Source organism: Somniosus microcephalus, unplaced genomic scaffold, assembly GCF_052327205.1.
Source record: "Somniosus microcephalus isolate GS21.2 unplaced genomic scaffold, FLI_Smic_1.0 scaffold731, whole genome shotgun sequence".
NCBI classification, from domain to species: domain Eukaryota; kingdom Metazoa; phylum Chordata; class Chondrichthyes; order Squaliformes; family Somniosidae; genus Somniosus; species Somniosus microcephalus.
The window spans coordinates 46897-64417 of NW_028225918.1; positions in this window are offsets into that span (position 1 = coordinate 46897).

The following is a 17521-nucleotide window of genomic DNA, read 5'->3' on the forward strand; positions in this document are numbered from 1 at the left end:
TAATGAGTTGGCCCTTTGGTTACTCATTTGTCCCTGTGTCTTTTGGTTACCCAGTTGTCGATGTTCGAAATTCAGTTTATGAGTTGCCTCCTTGGTTAATCATTTGTCGCTCTGGCTTTTGGTTAACCAGTTGTCGATGTTCAAAATTTCAGTTAATGAGTTGCCTCTTTGAAATTTCAGTTAATGAGTTGGCCCTTTGGTTACTCATTTGTCCCTGTGTCTTTTGGTTAACCAGTTGTCGATGTTCGAAATTCAGTTAATGAGTTGCCTCCTTGGTTACTCATTTGTCGCTCTGGCTTTTGGTTAACCAGTTGTCGATGTTCAAAATTTCAGTTAATGAGCTGCTCTTATGTTCTATGATTTCCTACCTTGACAACTCATTAACCAGTGTTTCAAACAATGCACCAGGCCATTTGACGACCCCAACTCGGTTCCACAAGCGGGAAAGCAGCACCCCAAGGCCCGGTAAGGGGGCCGAATACATTCCCATCGTGAATTCCGTCCCAAATGTGAAAGACAAGTTTTCAGTTAATCAGTTGCCTGCTTGGTTACTCATTTGTCGCTCTGACATTTGGTTAACCAGTTGTCGATGTTCAAATTTCAGTTAATGAGTAGCCTCTTTGAAATTTCAGTTAATGAGTTGGCCCTTTGGTTACTCATTTGTCCCTGTGTCTTTTGGTTACCCAGTTGTCGATGTTCGAAATTCAGTTTATGAGTTGCCTCCTTGGTTAATCATTTGTCGCTCTGGCTTTTGGTTAACCAGTTGTCGATGTTCAAAATTTCAGTTAATGAGTTGCCTCTTTGAAATTTCAGTTAATGAGTTGGCCCTTTGGTTACTCATTTGTCCCTGTGTCTTTTGGTTAACCAGTTGTCGATGTTCGAAATTCAGTTAATGAGTTGCCTCCTTGGTTAATCATTTGTCGCTCTGGCTTTTGGTTAACCAGTTGTCGATGTTCAAAATTTCAGTTAATGAGCTGCTCTTATGTTCTATGATTTCCGACCTTGACAACTCATTAACCAGTGTTTCAAACAATGCACCAGGCCATTTGACGACCCCAACTCGGTTCCACAAGCGGGAAAGCAGCACCCCAAGGCCCGGTAAGGGGGCCGAATACATTCCCATCGTGAATTCCGTCCCAAATGTGAAAGACAAGTTTTCAGTTAATCAGTTGCCTGCTTGGTTACTCATTTGTCGCTCTGACATTTGGTTAACCAGTTGTCGATGTTCAAATTTCAGTTAATGAGTAGCCTCTTTGAAATTTCAGTTAATGAGTTGGCCCTTTGGTTACTCATTTGTCCCTGTGTCTTTTGGTTACCCAGTTGTCGATGTTCGAAATTCAGTTTATGAGTTGCCTCCTTGGTTAATCATTTGTCGCTCTGGCTTTTGGTTAACCAGTTGTCGATGTTCAAAATTTCAGTTAATGAGTTGCCTCTTTGAAATTTCAGTTAATGAGTTGGCCCTTTGGTTACTCATTTGTCCCTGTGTCTTTTGGTTAACCAGTTGTCGATGTTCGAAATTCAGTTAATGAGTTGCCTCCTTGGTTACTCATTTGTCGCTCTGGCTTTTGGTTAACCAGTTGTCGATGTTCAAAATTTCAGTTAATGAGCTGCTCTTATGTTCTATGATTTCCTACCTTGACAACTCATTAACCAGTGTTTCAAACAATGCACCAGGCCATTTGACGACCCCAACTCGGTTCCACAAGCGGGAAAGCAGCACCCCAAGGCCCGGTAAGGGGGCCGAATACATTCCCATCGTGAATTCCGTCCCAAATGTGAAAGACAAGTTTTCAGTTAATCAGTTGCCTGCTTGGTTACTCATTTGTCGCTCTGACATTTGGTTAACCAGTTGTCGATGTTCAAATTTCAGTTAATGAGTAGCCTCTTTGAAATTTCAGTTAATGAGTTGGCCCTTTGGTTACTCATTTGTCCCTGTGTCTTTTGGTTACCCAGTTGTCGATGTTCGAAATTCAGTTTATGAGTTGCCTCCTTGGTTAATCATTTGTCGCTCTGGCTTTTGGTTAACCAGTTGTCGATGTTCAAAATTTCAGTTAATGAGTTGCCTCTTTGAAATTTCAGTTAATGAGTTGGCCCTTTGGTTACTCATTTGTCCCTGTGTCTTTTGGTTATCCAGTTGTCGATGTTCGAAATTCAGTTAATGAGTTGCCTCCTTGGTTAATCATTTGTCGCTCTGGCTTTTGGTTAACCAGTTGTCGATGTTCAAAATTTCAGTTAATGAGTTGCCTCTTTGAAATTTCAGTTAATGAGTTGGCCCTTTGGTTACTCATTTGTCCCTGTGTCTTTTGGTTAACCAGTTGTCGATGTTCGAAATTCAGTTAATGAGTTGCCTCCTTGGTTAATCATTTGTCGCTCTGACATTTGGTTAACCAGTTGTCGATGTTCGAAATTCAGTTAATGAGTTGCCTCCTTGGTTAATCATTTGTCGCTCTGGCTTTTGGTTAACCAGTTGTCGATGTTCAAAATTTCAGTTAATGAGTTGCCTCTTTGAAATTTCAGTTAATGAGTTGGCCCTTTGGTTACTCATTTGTCCCTGTGTCTTTTGGTTAACCAGTTGTCGATGTTCGAAATTCAGTTACTGAGTTGCCTCCTTGGTTAATCATTTGTCGCTCTGGCTTTTGGTTAACCAGTTGTCGATGTTCAAAATTTCAGTTAATGAGCTGCTCTTATGTTCTATGATTTCCGACCTTGACAACTCATTAACCAGTGTTTCAAACAATGCACCAGGCCATTTGACGACCCCAACTCGGTTCCACAAGCGGGAAAGCAGCACCCCAAGGCCCGGTAAGGGGGCCGAATACATTCCCATCGTGAATTCCGTCCCAAATGTGAATGACAAGTTTTCAGTTAATCAGTTGCCTCCTTGGTTAATCATTTGTCGCTCTGACATTTGGTTATCCAGTTGTCGATGTTCAAAATTTCAGTTAATGAGTTGCCTCTTTGAAATTTCAGTTAATGAGTTGGCCCTTTGGTTACTCATTTGTCCCTGTGTCTTTTGGTTACCCAGTTGTCGATGTTCGAAATTCAGTTAATGAGTTGCCTCCTTGGTTAATCATTTGTCGCCCTGACTCTTGGTTAACCAGTTGTCGATGTTCGAAATTCAGTTATTGAGTTGCCTCCTTGGTTAATCATTTGTCGCTCTGACATTTGGTTAACCAGTTGTCGATGTTCGAAATTCAGTTAATGAGTTGCCTCCTTGGTTAATCATTTGTCGCTCTGGCTTTTGGTTAACCAGTTGTCGATGTTCAAAATTTCAGTTAATGAGTTGCCTCTTTGAAATTTCAGTTAATGAGTTGGCCCTTTGGTTACTCATTTGTCCCTGTGTCTTTTGGTTAACCAGTTGTCGATGTTCGAAATTCAGTTAATGAGTTGCCTCCTTGGTTAATCATTTGTCGCTCTGACTCTTGGTTACCCAGTTGTCGATGTTCGAAATTCAGTTAATGAGTTGCCTCCTTGGTTAATCATTTGTCGCTCTGGCTTTTGGTTAACCAGTTGTCGATGTTCAAAATTTCAGTTAATGAGCTGCTCTTATGTTCTATGATTTCCGACCTTGACAACTCATTAACCAGTGTTTCAAACAATGCACCAGGCCATTTGACGACCCCAACTCGGTTCCACAAGCGGGAAAGCAGCACCCCAAGGCCCGGTAAGGGGGCCGAATACATTCCCATCGTGAATTCCGTCTCAAATGTGAATGACAAGTTTTCAGTTAATCAGTTGCCTGCTTGGTTACTCATTTGTCGCTCTGACATTTGGTTAACCAGTTGTCGATGTTCAAAATTTCAGTTAATGAGTTGCCTCTTTGAAATTTCAGTTAATGAGTTGGCCCTTTGGTTACTCATTTGTCCCTGTGTCTTTTGGTTACCCAGTTGTCGATGTTCGAAATTCAGTTAATGAGTTGCCTCCTTGGTTTCTCATTTGTCGCCCTGACTCTTGGTTAACCAGTTGTCGATGTTCGAAATTCAGTTACTGAGTTGCCTCCTTGGTGACTCATTTGTCCCTGTGTCTTTTGGTTAACCAGTTGTCGATGTTCGAAATTCAGTTAATGAGTTGCCTCCTTGGTTAATCATTTGTCGCTCTGGCTTTTGGTTAACCAGTTGTCGATGTTCAAAATTTCAGTTAATGAGTTGCCTCTTTGAAATTTCAGTTAATGAGTTGGCCCTTTGGTTACTCATTTGTCCCTGTGTCTTTTGGTTAACCAGTTGTCGATGTTCGAAATTCAGTTAATGAGTTGCCTCCTTGGTTAATCATTTGTCGCTCTGACATTTGGTTAACCAGTTGTCGATGTTCGAAATTCAGTTAATGAGTTGCCTCCTTGGTTAATCATTTGTCGCTCTGGCTTTTGGTTAACCAGTTGTCGATGTTCAAAATTTCAGTTAATGAGTTGCCTCTTTGAAATTTCAGTTAATGAGTTGGCCCTTTGGTTACTCATTTGTCCCTGTGTCTTTTGGTTAGCCAGTTGTCGATGTTCGAAATTCAGTTAATGAGTTGCCTCCTTGGTTAATCATTTGTCGCTCTGGCTTTTGGTTAACCAGTTGTCGATGTTCAAAATTTCAGTTAATGAGCTGCTCTTATGTTCTATGATTTCCTACCTTGACAACTCATTAACCAGTGTTTCAAACAATGCACCAGGCCATTTGACGACCCCAACTCGGTTCCACAAGCGGGAAAGCAGCACCCCAAGGCCCGGTAAGGGGGCCGAATACATTCCCATCGTGAATTCCGTCCCAAATGTGAATGACAAGTTTTCAGTTAATCAGTTGCCTGCTTGGTTAATCATTTGTCGCTCTGACATTTGGTTAACCAGTTGTCGATGTTCAAAATTTCAGTTAATGAGTTGCCTCTTTGAAATTTCAGTTAATGAGTTGGCCCTTTGGTTACTCATTTGTCCCTGTGTCTTTTGGTTACCCAGTTGTCGATGTTCGAAATTCAGTTAATGAGTTGCCTCCTTGGTTAATCATTTGTCGCTCTGGCTTTTGGTTAACCAGTTGTCGATGTTCAAAATTTCAGTTAATGAGTTGCCTCTTTGAAATTTCAGTTACTGAGTTGGCCCTTTGGTTACTCATTTGTCCCTGTGTCTTTTGGTTAACCAGTTGTCGATGTTCGAAATTCAGTTAATGAGTTGCCTCCTTGGTTAATCATTTGTCGCTCTGGCTTTTGGTTAACCAGTTGTCGATGTTCAAAATTTCAGTTAATGAGTTGCCTCTTTGAAATTTCAGTTAATGAGTTGGCCCTTTGGTTACTCATTTGTCCCTGTGTCTTTTGGTTAACCAGTTGTCGATGTTCGAAATTCAGTTAATGAGTTGCCTCCTTGGTTAATCATTTGTCGCTCTGGCTTTTGGTTAACCAGTTGTCGATGTTCAAAATTTCAGTTAATGAGCTGCTCTTATGTTCTATGATTTCCGACCTTGACAACTCATTAACCAGTGTTTCAAACAATGCACCAGGCCATTTGACGACCCCAACTCGGTTCCACAAGCGGGAAAGCAGCACCCCAAGGCCCGGTAAGGGGGCCGAATACATTCCCATCGTGAATTCCGTCTCAAATGTGAATGACAAGTTTTCAGTTAATCAGTTGCCTGCTTGGTTACTCATTTGTCGCTCTGACATTTGGTTAACCAGTTGTCGATGTTCAAAATTTCAGTTAATGAGTTGCCTCTTTGAAATTTCAGTTAATGAGTTGGCCCTTTGGTTACTCATTTGTCCCTGTGTCTTTTGGTTACCCAGTTGTCGATGTTCGAAATTCAGTTAATGAGTTGCCTCCTTGGTTAATCATTTGTCGCCCTGACTCTTGGTTAACCAGTTGTCGATGTTCGAAATTCAGTTACTGAGTTGCCTCCTTGGTTAATCATTTGTCGCTCTGACATTTGGTTAACCAGTTGTCGATGTTCGAAATTCAGTTAATGAGTTGCCTCCTTGGTTAATCATTTGTCGCTCTGACATTTGGTTAACCAGTTGTCGATGTTCGAAATTCAGTTAATGAGTTGCCTCCTTGGTTAATCATTTGTCGCTCTGGCTTTTGGTTAACCAGTTGTCGATGTTCAAAATTTCAGTTAATGAGTTGCCTCTTTGAAATTTCAGTTAATGAGTTGGCCCTTTGGTTACTCATTTGTCCCTGTGTCTTTTGGTTAGCCAGTTGTCGATGTTCGAAATTCAGTTAATGAGTTGCCTCCTTGGTTAATCATTTGTCGCTCTGGCTTTTGGTTAACCAGTTGTCGATGTTCAAAATTTCAGTTAATGAGCTGCTCTTATGTTCTATGATTTCCTACCTTGACAACTCATTAACCAGTGTTTCAAACAATGCACCAGGCCATTTGACGACCCCAACTCGGTTCCACAAGCGGGAAAGCAGCACCCCAAGGCCCGGTAAGGGGGCCGAATACATTCCCATCGTGAATTCCGTCCCAAATGTGAATGACAAGTTTTCAGTTAATCAGTTGCCTGCTTGGTTAATCATTTGTCGCTCTGACATTTGGTTAACCAGTTGTCGATGTTCAAAATTTCAGTTAATGAGTTGCCTCTTTGAAATTTCAGTTAATGAGTTGGCCCTTTGGTTACTCATTTGTCCCTGTGTCTTTTGGTTACCCAGTTGTCGATGTTCGAAATTCAGTTAATGAGTTGCCTCCTTGGTTAATCATTTGTCGCTCTGGCTTTTGGTTAACCAGTTGTCGATGTTCAAAATTTCAGTTAATGAGTTGCCTCTTTGAAATTTCAGTTACTGAGTTGGCCCTTTGGTTACTCATTTGTCCCTGTGTCTTTTGGTTAACCAGTTGTCGATGTTCGAAATTCAGTTAATGAGTTGCCTCCTTGGTTAATCATTTGTCGCTCTGGCTTTTGGTTAACCAGTTGTCGATGTTCAAAATTTCAGTTAATGAGCTGCTCTTATGTTCTATGATTTCCTACCTTGACAACTCATTAACCAGTGTTTCAAACAATGCACCAGGCCATTTGACGACCCCAACTCGGTTCCACAAGCGGGAAAGCAGCACCCCAAGGCCCGGTAAGGGGGCCGAATACATTCCCATCGTGAATTCCGTCCCAAATGTGAATGACAAGTTTTCAGTTAATCAGTTGCCTGCTTGGTTACTCATTTGTCGCTCTGACATTTGGTTAACCAGTTGTCGATGTTCAAATTTCAGTTAATGAGTAGCCTCTTTGAAATTTCAGTTAATGAGTTGGCCCTTTGGTTACTCATTTGTCCCTGTGTCTTTTGGTTACCCAGTTGTCGATGTTCGAAATTCAGTTAATGAGTTGCCTCCTTGGTTAATCATTTGTCGCTCTGACATTTGGTTAACCAGTTGTCGATGTTCGAAATTCAGTTAATGAGTTGCCTCCTTGGTTAATCATTTGTCGCTCGGACTCTTGGTTAACCAGTTGTCGATGTTCGAAATTCAGTTAATGAGTTGCCTCCTTGGTTAATCATTTGTCGCTCTGACATTTGGTTATCCAGTTGTCGATGTTCGAAATTCAGTTAATGAGTTGCCTCCTTGGTTAATCATTTGTCGCTCTGGCTTTTGGTTAACCAGTTGTCGATGTTCAAAATTTCAGTTAATGAGTTGCCTCTTTGAAATTTCAGTTAATGAGTTGGCCCTTTGGTTACTCATTTGTCCCTGTGTCTTTTGGTTAGCCAGTTGTCGATGTTCGAAATTCAGTTAATGAGTTGCCTCCTTGGTTAATCATTTGTCGCTCTGGCTTTTGGTTAACCAGTTGTCGATGTTCAAAATTTCAGTTAATGAGCTGCTCTTATGTTCTATGATTTCCTACCTTGACAACTCATTAACCAGTGTTTCAAACAATGCACCAGGCCATTTGACGACCCCAACTCGGTTCCACAAGCGGGAAAGCAGCACCCCAAGGCCCGGTAAGGGGGCCGAATACATTCCCATCGTGAATTCCGTCCCAAATGTGAATGACAAGTTTTCAGTTAATCAGTTGCCTGCTTGGTTAATCATTTGTCGCTCTGACATTTGGTTAACCAGTTGTCGATGTTCAAAATTTCAGTTAATGAGTTGCCTCTTTGAAATTTCAGTTAATGAGTTGGCCCTTTGGTTACTCATTTGTCCCTGTGTCTTTTGGTTACCCAGTTGTCGATGTTCGAAATTCAGTTAATGAGTTGCCTCCTTGGTTAATCATTTGTCGCTCTGGCTTTTGGTTAACCAGTTGTCGATGTTCAAAATTTCAGTTAATGAGTTGCCTCTTTGAAATTTCAGTTACTGAGTTGGCCCTTTGGTTACTCATTTGTCCCTGTGTCTTTTGGTTAACCAGTTGTCGATGTTCGAAATTCAGTTAATGAGTTGCCTCCTTGGTTAATCATTTGTCGCTCTGGCTTTTGGTTAACCAGTTGTCGATGTTCAAAATTTCAGTTAATGAGTTGCCTCTTTGAAATTTCAGTTAATGAGTTGGCCCTTTGGTTACTCATTTGTCCCTGTGTCTTTTGGTTAACCAGTTGTCGATGTTCGAAATTCAGTTAATGAGTTGCCTCCTTGGTTAATCATTTGTCGCTCTGGCTTTTGGTTAACCAGTTGTCGATGTTCAAAATTTCAGTTAATGAGCTGCTCTTATGTTCTATGATTTCCGACCTTGACAACTCATTAACCAGTGTTTCAAACAATGCACCAGGCCATTTGACGACCCCAACTCGGTTCCACAAGCGGGAAAGCAGCACCCCAAGGCCCGGTAAGGGGGCCGAATACATTCCCATCGTGAATTCCGTCTCAAATGTGAATGACAAGTTTTCAGTTAATCAGTTGCCTGCTTGGTTACTCATTTGTCGCTCTGACATTTGGTTAACCAGTTGTCGATGTTCAAAATTTCAGTTAATGAGTTGCCTCTTTGAAATTTCAGTTAATGAGTTGGCCCTTTGGTTACTCATTTGTCCCTGTGTCTTTTGGTTACCCAGTTGTCGATGTTCGAAATTCAGTTAATGAGTTGCCTCCTTGGTTAATCATTTGTCGCCCTGACTCTTGGTTAACCAGTTGTCGATGTTCGAAATTCAGTTACTGAGTTGCCTCCTTGGTTAATCATTTGTCGCTCTGACATTTGGTTAACCAGTTGTCGATGTTCGAAATTCAGTTAATGAGTTGCCTCCTTGGTTAATCATTTGTCGCTCTGGCTTTTGGTTAACCAGTTGTCGATGTTCAAAATTTCAGTTATTGAGTTGCCTCTTTGAAATTTCAGTTAATGAGTTGGCCCTTTGGTGACTCATTTGTCCCTGTGTCTTTTGGTTAACCAGTTGTCGATGTTCGAAATTCAGTTAATGAGTTGCCTCCTTGGTTAATCATTTGTCGCTCTGGCTTTTGGTTAACCAGTTGTCGATGTTCAAAATTTCAGTTAATGAGCTGCTCTTATGTTCTATGATTTCCTACCTTGACAACTCATTAACCAGTGTTTCAAACAATGCACCAGGCCATTTGACGACCCCAACTCGGTTCCACAAGCGGGAAAGCAGCACCCCAAGGCCCGGTAAGGGGGCCGAATACATTCCCATCGTGAATTCCGTCCCAAATGTGAATGACAAGTTTTCAGTTAATCAGTTGCCTGCTTGGTTACTCATTTGTCGCTCTGACATTTGGTTACCCAGTTGTCGATGTTCAAATTTCAGTTAATGAGTAGCCTCTTTGAAATTTCAGTTAATGAGTTGGCCCTTTGGTTACTCATTTGTCCCTGTGTCTTTTGGTTACCCAGTTGTCGATGTTCGAAATTCAGTTAATGAGTTGCCTCCTTGGTTAATCATTTGTCGCTCTGGCTTTTGGTTAACCAGTTGTCGATGTTCAAAATTTCAGTTATTGAGTTGCCTCTTTGAAATTTCAGTTAATGAGTTGGCCCTTTGGTGACTCATTTGTCCCTGTGTCTTTTGGTTAACCAGTTGTCGATGTTCGAAATTCAGTTAATGAGTTGCCTCCTTGGTTAATCATTTGTCGCTCTGGCTTTTGGTTAACCAGTTGTCGATGTTCAAAATTTCAGTTAATGAGCTGCTCTTATGTTCTATGATTTCCGACCTTGACAACTCATTAACCAGTGTTTCAAACAATGCACCAGGCCATTTGACGACCCCAACTCGGTTCCACAAGCGGGAAAGCAGCACCCCAAGGCCCGGTAAGGGGGCCGAATACATTCCCATCGTGAATTCCGTCCCAAATGTGAAAGACAAGTTTTCAGTTAATCAGTTGCCTGCTTGGTTACTCATTTGTCGCTCTGACATTTGGTTAACCAGTTGTCGATGTTCAAATTTCAGTTAATGAGTAGCCTCTTTGAAATTTCAGTTAATGAGTTGGCCCTTTGGTTACTCATTTGTCCCTGTGTCTTTTGGTTACCCAGTTGTCGATGTTCGAAATTCAGTTTATGAGTTGCCTCCTTGGTTAATCATTTGTCGCTCTGGCTTTTGGTTAACCAGTTGTCGATGTTCAAAATTTCAGTTAATGAGTTGCCTCTTTGAAATTTCAGTTAATGAGTTGGCCCTTTGGTTACTCATTTGTCCCTGTGTCTTTTGGTTAACCAGTTGTCGATGTTCGAAATTCAGTTAATGAGTTGCCTCCTTGGTTAATCATTTGTCGCTCTGGCTTTTGGTTAACCAGTTGTCGATGTTCAAAATTTCAGTTAATGAGCTGCTCTTATGTTCTATGATTTCCGACCTTGACAACTCATTAACCAGTGTTTCAAACAATGCACCAGGCCATTTGACGACCCCAACTCGGTTCCACAAGCGGGAAAGCAGCACCCCAAGGCCCGGTAAGGGGGCCGAATACATTCCCATCGTGAATTCCGTCCCAAATGTGAAAGACAAGTTTTCAGTTAATCAGTTGCCTGCTTGGTTACTCATTTGTCGCTCTGACATTTGGTTAACCAGTTGTCGATGTTCAAATTTCAGTTAATGAGTAGCCTCTTTGAAATTTCAGTTAATGAGTTGGCCCTTTGGTTACTCATTTGTCCCTGTGTCTTTTGGTTACCCAGTTGTCGATGTTCGAAATTCAGTTTATGAGTTGCCTCCTTGGTTAATCATTTGTCGCTCTGGCTTTTGGTTAACCAGTTGTCGATGTTCAAAATTTCAGTTAATGAGTTGCCTCTTTGAAATTTCAGTTAATGAGTTGGCCCTTTGGTTACTCATTTGTCCCTGTGTCTTTTGGTTAACCAGTTGTCGATGTTCGAAATTCAGTTAATGAGTTGCCTCCTTGGTTACTCATTTGTCGCTCTGGCTTTTGGTTAACCAGTTGTCGATGTTCAAAATTTCAGTTAATGAGCTGCTCTTATGTTCTATGATTTCCTACCTTGACAACTCATTAACCAGTGTTTCAAACAATGCACCAGGCCATTTGACGACCCCAACTCGGTTCCACAAGCGGGAAAGCAGCACCCCAAGGCCCGGTAAGGGGGCCGAATACATTCCCATCGTGAATTCCGTCCCAAATGTGAAAGACAAGTTTTCAGTTAATCAGTTGCCTGCTTGGTTACTCATTTGTCGCTCTGACATTTGGTTAACCAGTTGTCGATGTTCAAATTTCAGTTAATGAGTAGCCTCTTTGAAATTTCAGTTAATGAGTTGGCCCTTTGGTTACTCATTTGTCCCTGTGTCTTTTGGTTACCCAGTTGTCGATGTTCGAAATTCAGTTTATGAGTTGCCTCCTTGGTTAATCATTTGTCGCTCTGGCTTTTGGTTAACCAGTTGTCGATGTTCAAAATTTCAGTTAATGAGTTGCCTCTTTGAAATTTCAGTTAATGAGTTGGCCCTTTGGTTACTCATTTGTCCCTGTGTCTTTTGGTTATCCAGTTGTCGATGTTCGAAATTCAGTTAATGAGTTGCCTCCTTGGTTAATCATTTGTCGCTCTGGCTTTTGGTTAACCAGTTGTCGATGTTCAAAATTTCAGTTAATGAGTTGCCTCTTTGAAATTTCAGTTAATGAGTTGGCCCTTTGGTTACTCATTTGTCCCTGTGTCTTTTGGTTAACCAGTTGTCGATGTTCGAAATTCAGTTAATGAGTTGCCTCCTTGGTTAATCATTTGTCGCTCTGACATTTGGTTAACCAGTTGTCGATGTTCGAAATTCAGTTAATGAGTTGCCTCCTTGGTTAATCATTTGTCGCTCTGGCTTTTGGTTAACCAGTTGTCGATGTTCAAAATTTCAGTTAATGAGTTGCCTCTTTGAAATTTCAGTTAATGAGTTGGCCCTTTGGTTACTCATTTGTCCCTGTGTCTTTTGGTTAACCAGTTGTCGATGTTCGAAATTCAGTTACTGAGTTGCCTCCTTGGTTAATCATTTGTCGCTCTGGCTTTTGGTTAACCAGTTGTCGATGTTCAAAATTTCAGTTAATGAGCTGCTCTTATGTTCTATGATTTCCGACCTTGACAACTCATTAACCAGTGTTTCAAACAATGCACCAGGCCATTTGACGACCCCAACTCGGTTCCACAAGCGGGAAAGCAGCACCCCAAGGCCCGGTAAGGGGGCCGAATACATTCCCATCGTGAATTCCGTCCCAAATGTGAATGACAAGTTTTCAGTTAATCAGTTGCCTCCTTGGTTAATCATTTGTCGCTCTGACATTTGGTTATCCAGTTGTCGATGTTCAAAATTTCAGTTAATGAGTTGCCTCTTTGAAATTTCAGTTAATGAGTTGGCCCTTTGGTTACTCATTTGTCCCTGTGTCTTTTGGTTACCCAGTTGTCGATGTTCGAAATTCAGTTAATGAGTTGCCTCCTTGGTTAATCATTTGTCGCCCTGACTCTTGGTTAACCAGTTGTCGATGTTCGAAATTCAGTTATTGAGTTGCCTCCTTGGTTAATCATTTGTCGCTCTGACATTTGGTTAACCAGTTGTCGATGTTCGAAATTCAGTTAATGAGTTGCCTCCTTGGTTAATCATTTGTCGCTCTGGCTTTTGGTTAACCAGTTGTCGATGTTCAAAATTTCAGTTAATGAGTTGCCTCTTTGAAATTTCAGTTAATGAGTTGGCCCTTTGGTTACTCATTTGTCCCTGTGTCTTTTGGTTAACCAGTTGTCGATGTTCGAAATTCAGTTAATGAGTTGCCTCCTTGGTTAATCATTTGTCGCTCTGACTCTTGGTTACCCAGTTGTCGATGTTCGAAATTCAGTTAATGAGTTGCCTCCTTGGTTAATCATTTGTCGCTCTGACTTTTGGTTAACCAGTTGTCGATGTTCAAAATTTCAGTTAATGAGCTGCTCTTATGTTCTATGATTTCCTACCTTGACAACTCATTAACCAGTGTTTCAAACAATGCACCAGGCCATTTGACGACCCCAACTCGGTTCCACAAGCGGGAAAGCAGCACCCCAAGGCCCGGTAAGGGGGCCGAATACATTCCCATCGTGAATTCCGTCCCAAATGTGAAAGACAAGTTTTCAGTTAATCAGTTGCCTGCTTGGTTACTCATTTGTCGCTCTGACATTTGGTTAACCAGTTGTCGATGTTCAAATTTCAGTTAATGAGTAGCCTCTTTGAAATTTCAGTTAATGAGTTGGCCCTTTGGTTACTCATTTGTCCCTGTGTCTTTTGGTTACCCAGTTGTCGATGTTCGAAATTCAGTTTATGAGTTGCCTCCTTGGTTAATCATTTGTCGCTCTGGCTTTTGGTTAACCAGTTGTCGATGTTCAAAATTTCAGTTAATGAGTTGCCTCTTTGAAATTTCAGTTAATGAGTTGGCCCTTTGGTTACTCATTTGTCCCTGTGTCTTTTGGTTATCCAGTTGTCGATGTTCGAAATTCAGTTAATGAGTTGCCTCCTTGGTTAATCATTTGTCGCTCTGGCTTTTGGTTAACCAGTTGTCGATGTTCAAAATTTCAGTTAATGAGTTGCCTCTTTGAAATTTCAGTTAATGAGTTGGCCCTTTGGTTACTCATTTGTCCCTGTGTCTTTTGGTTAACCAGTTGTCGATGTTCGAAATTCAGTTAATGAGTTGCCTCCTTGGTTAATCATTTGTCGCTCTGACATTTGGTTAACCAGTTGTCGATGTTCGAAATTCAGTTAATGAGTTGCCTCCTTGGTTAATCATTTGTCGCTCTGGCTTTTGGTTAACCAGTTGTCGATGTTCAAAATTTCAGTTAATGAGTTGCCTCTTTGAAATTTCAGTTAATGAGTTGGCCCTTTGGTTACTCATTTGTCCCTGTGTCTTTTGGTTAGCCAGTTGTCGATGTTCGAAATTCAGTTAATGAGTTGCCTCCTTGGTTAATCATTTGTCGCTCTGGCTTTTGGTTAACCAGTTGTCGATGTTCAAAATTTCAGTTAATGAGCTGCTCTTATGTTCTATGATTTCCTACCTTGACAACTCATTAACCAGTGTTTCAAACAATGCACCAGGCCATTTGACGACCCCAACTCGGTTCCACAAGCGGGAAAGCAGCACCCCAAGGCCCGGTAAGGGGGCCGAATACATTCCCATCGTGAATTCCGTCCCAAATGTGAATGACAAGTTTTCAGTTAATCAGTTGCCTGCTTGGTTAATCATTTGTCGCTCTGACATTTGGTTAACCAGTTGTCGATGTTCAAAATTTCAGTTAATGAGTTGCCTCTTTGAAATTTCAGTTAATGAGTTGGCCCTTTGGTTACTCATTTGTCCCTGTGTCTTTTGGTTACCCAGTTGTCGATGTTCGAAATTCAGTTAATGAGTTGCCTCCTTGGTTAATCATTTGTCGCTCTGGCTTTTGGTTAACCAGTTGTCGATGTTCAAAATTTCAGTTAATGAGTTGCCTCTTTGAAATTTCAGTTACTGAGTTGGCCCTTTGGTTACTCATTTGTCCCTGTGTCTTTTGGTTAACCAGTTGTCGATGTTCGAAATTCAGTTAATGAGTTGCCTCCTTGGTTAATCATTTGTCGCTCTGGCTTTTGGTTAACCAGTTGTCGATGTTCAAAATTTCAGTTAATGAGTTGCCTCTTTGAAATTTCAGTTAATGAGTTGGCCCTTTGGTTACTCATTTGTCCCTGTGTCTTTTGGTTAACCAGTTGTCGATGTTCGAAATTCAGTTAATGAGTTGCCTCCTTGGTTAATCATTTGTCGCTCTGGCTTTTGGTTATCCAGTTGTCGATGTTCAAAATTTCAGTTAATGAGCTGCTCTTATGTTCTATGATTTCCGACCTTGACAACTCATTAACCAGTGTTTCAAACAATGCACCAGGCCATTTGACGACCCCAACTCGGTTCCACAAGCGGGAAAGCAGCACCCCAAGGCCCGGTAAGGGGGCCGAATACATTCCCATCGTGAATTCCGTCTCAAATGTGAATGACAAGTTTTCAGTTAATCAGTTGCCTGCTTGGTTACTCATTTGTCGCTCTGACATTTGGTTAACCAGTTGTCGATGTTCAAAATTTCAGTTAATGAGTTGCCTCTTTGAAATTTCAGTTAATGAGTTGGCCCTTTGGTTACTCATTTGTCCCTGTGTCTTTTGGTTACCCAGTTGTCGATGTTCGAAATTCAGTTAATGAGTTGCCTCCTTGGTTAATCATTTGTCGCCCTGACTCTTGGTTAACCAGTTGTCGATGTTCGAAATTCAGTTACTGAGTTGCCTCCTTGGTGACTCATTTGTCCCTGTGTCTTTTGGTTAACCAGTTGTCGATGTTCGAAATTCAGTTAATGAGTTGCCTCCTTGGTTAATCATTTGTCGCTCTGGCTTTTGGTTAACCAGTTGTCGATGTTCAAAATTTCAGTTAATGAGTTGCCTCTTTGAAATTTCAGTTAATGAGTTGGCCCTTTGGTTACTCATTTGTCCCTGTGTCTTTTGGTTAACCAGTTGTCGATGTTCGAAATTCAGTTAATGAGTTGCCTCCTTGGTTAATCATTTGTCGCTCTGACATTTGGTTAACCAGTTGTCGATGTTCGAAATTCAGTTAATGAGTTGCCTCCTTGGTTAATCATTTGTCGCTCTGGCTTTTGGTTAACCAGTTGTCGATGTTCAAAATTTCAGTTAATGAGTTGCCTCTTTGAAATTTCAGTTAATGAGTTGGCCCTTTGGTTACTCATTTGTCCCTGTGTCTTTTGGTTAGCCAGTTGTCGATGTTCGAAATTCAGTTAATGAGTTGCCTCCTTGGTTAATCATTTGTCGCTCTGGCTTTTGGTTAACCAGTTGTCGATGTTCAAAATTTCAGTTAATGAGCTGCTCTTATGTTCTATGATTTCCTACCTTGACAACTCATTAACCAGTGTTTCAAACAATGCACCAGGCCATTTGACGACCCCAACTCGGTTCCACAAGCGGGAAAGCAGCACCCCAAGGCCCGGTAAGGGGGCCGAATACATTCCCATCGTGAATTCCGTCCCAAATGTGAATGACAAGTTTTCAGTTAATCAGTTGCCTGCTTGGTTAATCATTTGTCGCTCTGACATTTGGTTAACCAGTTGTCGATGTTCAAAATTTCAGTTAATGAGTTGCCTCTTTGAAATTTCAGTTAATGAGTTGGCCCTTTGGTTACTCATTTGTCCCTGTGTCTTTTGGTTACCCAGTTGTCGATGTTCGAAATTCAGTTAATGAGTTGCCTCCTTGGTTAATCATTTGTCGCTCTGGCTTTTGGTTAACCAGTTGTCGATGTTCAAAATTTCAGTTAATGAGTTGCCTCTTTGAAATTTCAGTTACTGAGTTGGCCCTTTGGTTACTCATTTGTCCCTGTGTCTTTTGGTTAACCAGTTGTCGATGTTCGAAATTCAGTTAATGAGTTGCCTCCTTGGTTAATCATTTGTCGCTCTGGCTTTTGGTTAACCAGTTGTCGATGTTCAAAATTTCAGTTAATGAGTTGCCTCTTTGAAATTTCAGTTAATGAGTTGGCCCTTTGGTTACTCATTTGTCCCTGTGTCTTTTGGTTAACCAGTTGTCGATGTTCGAAATTCAGTTAATGAGTTGCCTCCTTGGTTAATCATTTGTCGCTCTGGCTTTTGGTTAACCAGTTGTCGATGTTCAAAATTTCAGTTAATGAGCTGCTCTTATGTTCTATGATTTCCGACCTTGACAACTCATTAACCAGTGTTTCAAACAATGCACCAGGCCATTTGACGACCCCAACTCGGTTCCACAAGCGGGAAAGCAGCACCCCAAGGCCCGGTAAGGGGGCCGAATACATTCCCATCGTGAATTCCGTCTCAAATGTGAATGACAAGTTTTCAGTTAATCAGTTGCCTGCTTGGTTACTCATTTGTCGCTCTGACATTTGGTTAACCAGTTGTCGATGTTCAAAATTTCAGTTAATGAGTTGCCTCTTTGAAATTTCAGTTAATGAGTTGGCCCTTTGGTTACTCATTTGTCCCTGTGTCTTTTGGTTACCCAGTTGTCGATGTTCGAAATTCAGTTAATGAGTTGCCTCCTTGGTTAATCATTTGTCGCCCTGACTCTTGGTTAACCAGTTGTCGATGTTCGAAATTCAGTTACTGAGTTGCCTCCTTGGTTATTCATTTGTCGCTCTGACATTTGGTTAACCAGTTGTCGATGTTCGAAATTCAGTTAATGAGTTGCCTCCTTGGTTAATCATTTGTCGCTCTGACATTTGGTTAACCAGTTGTCGATGTTCGA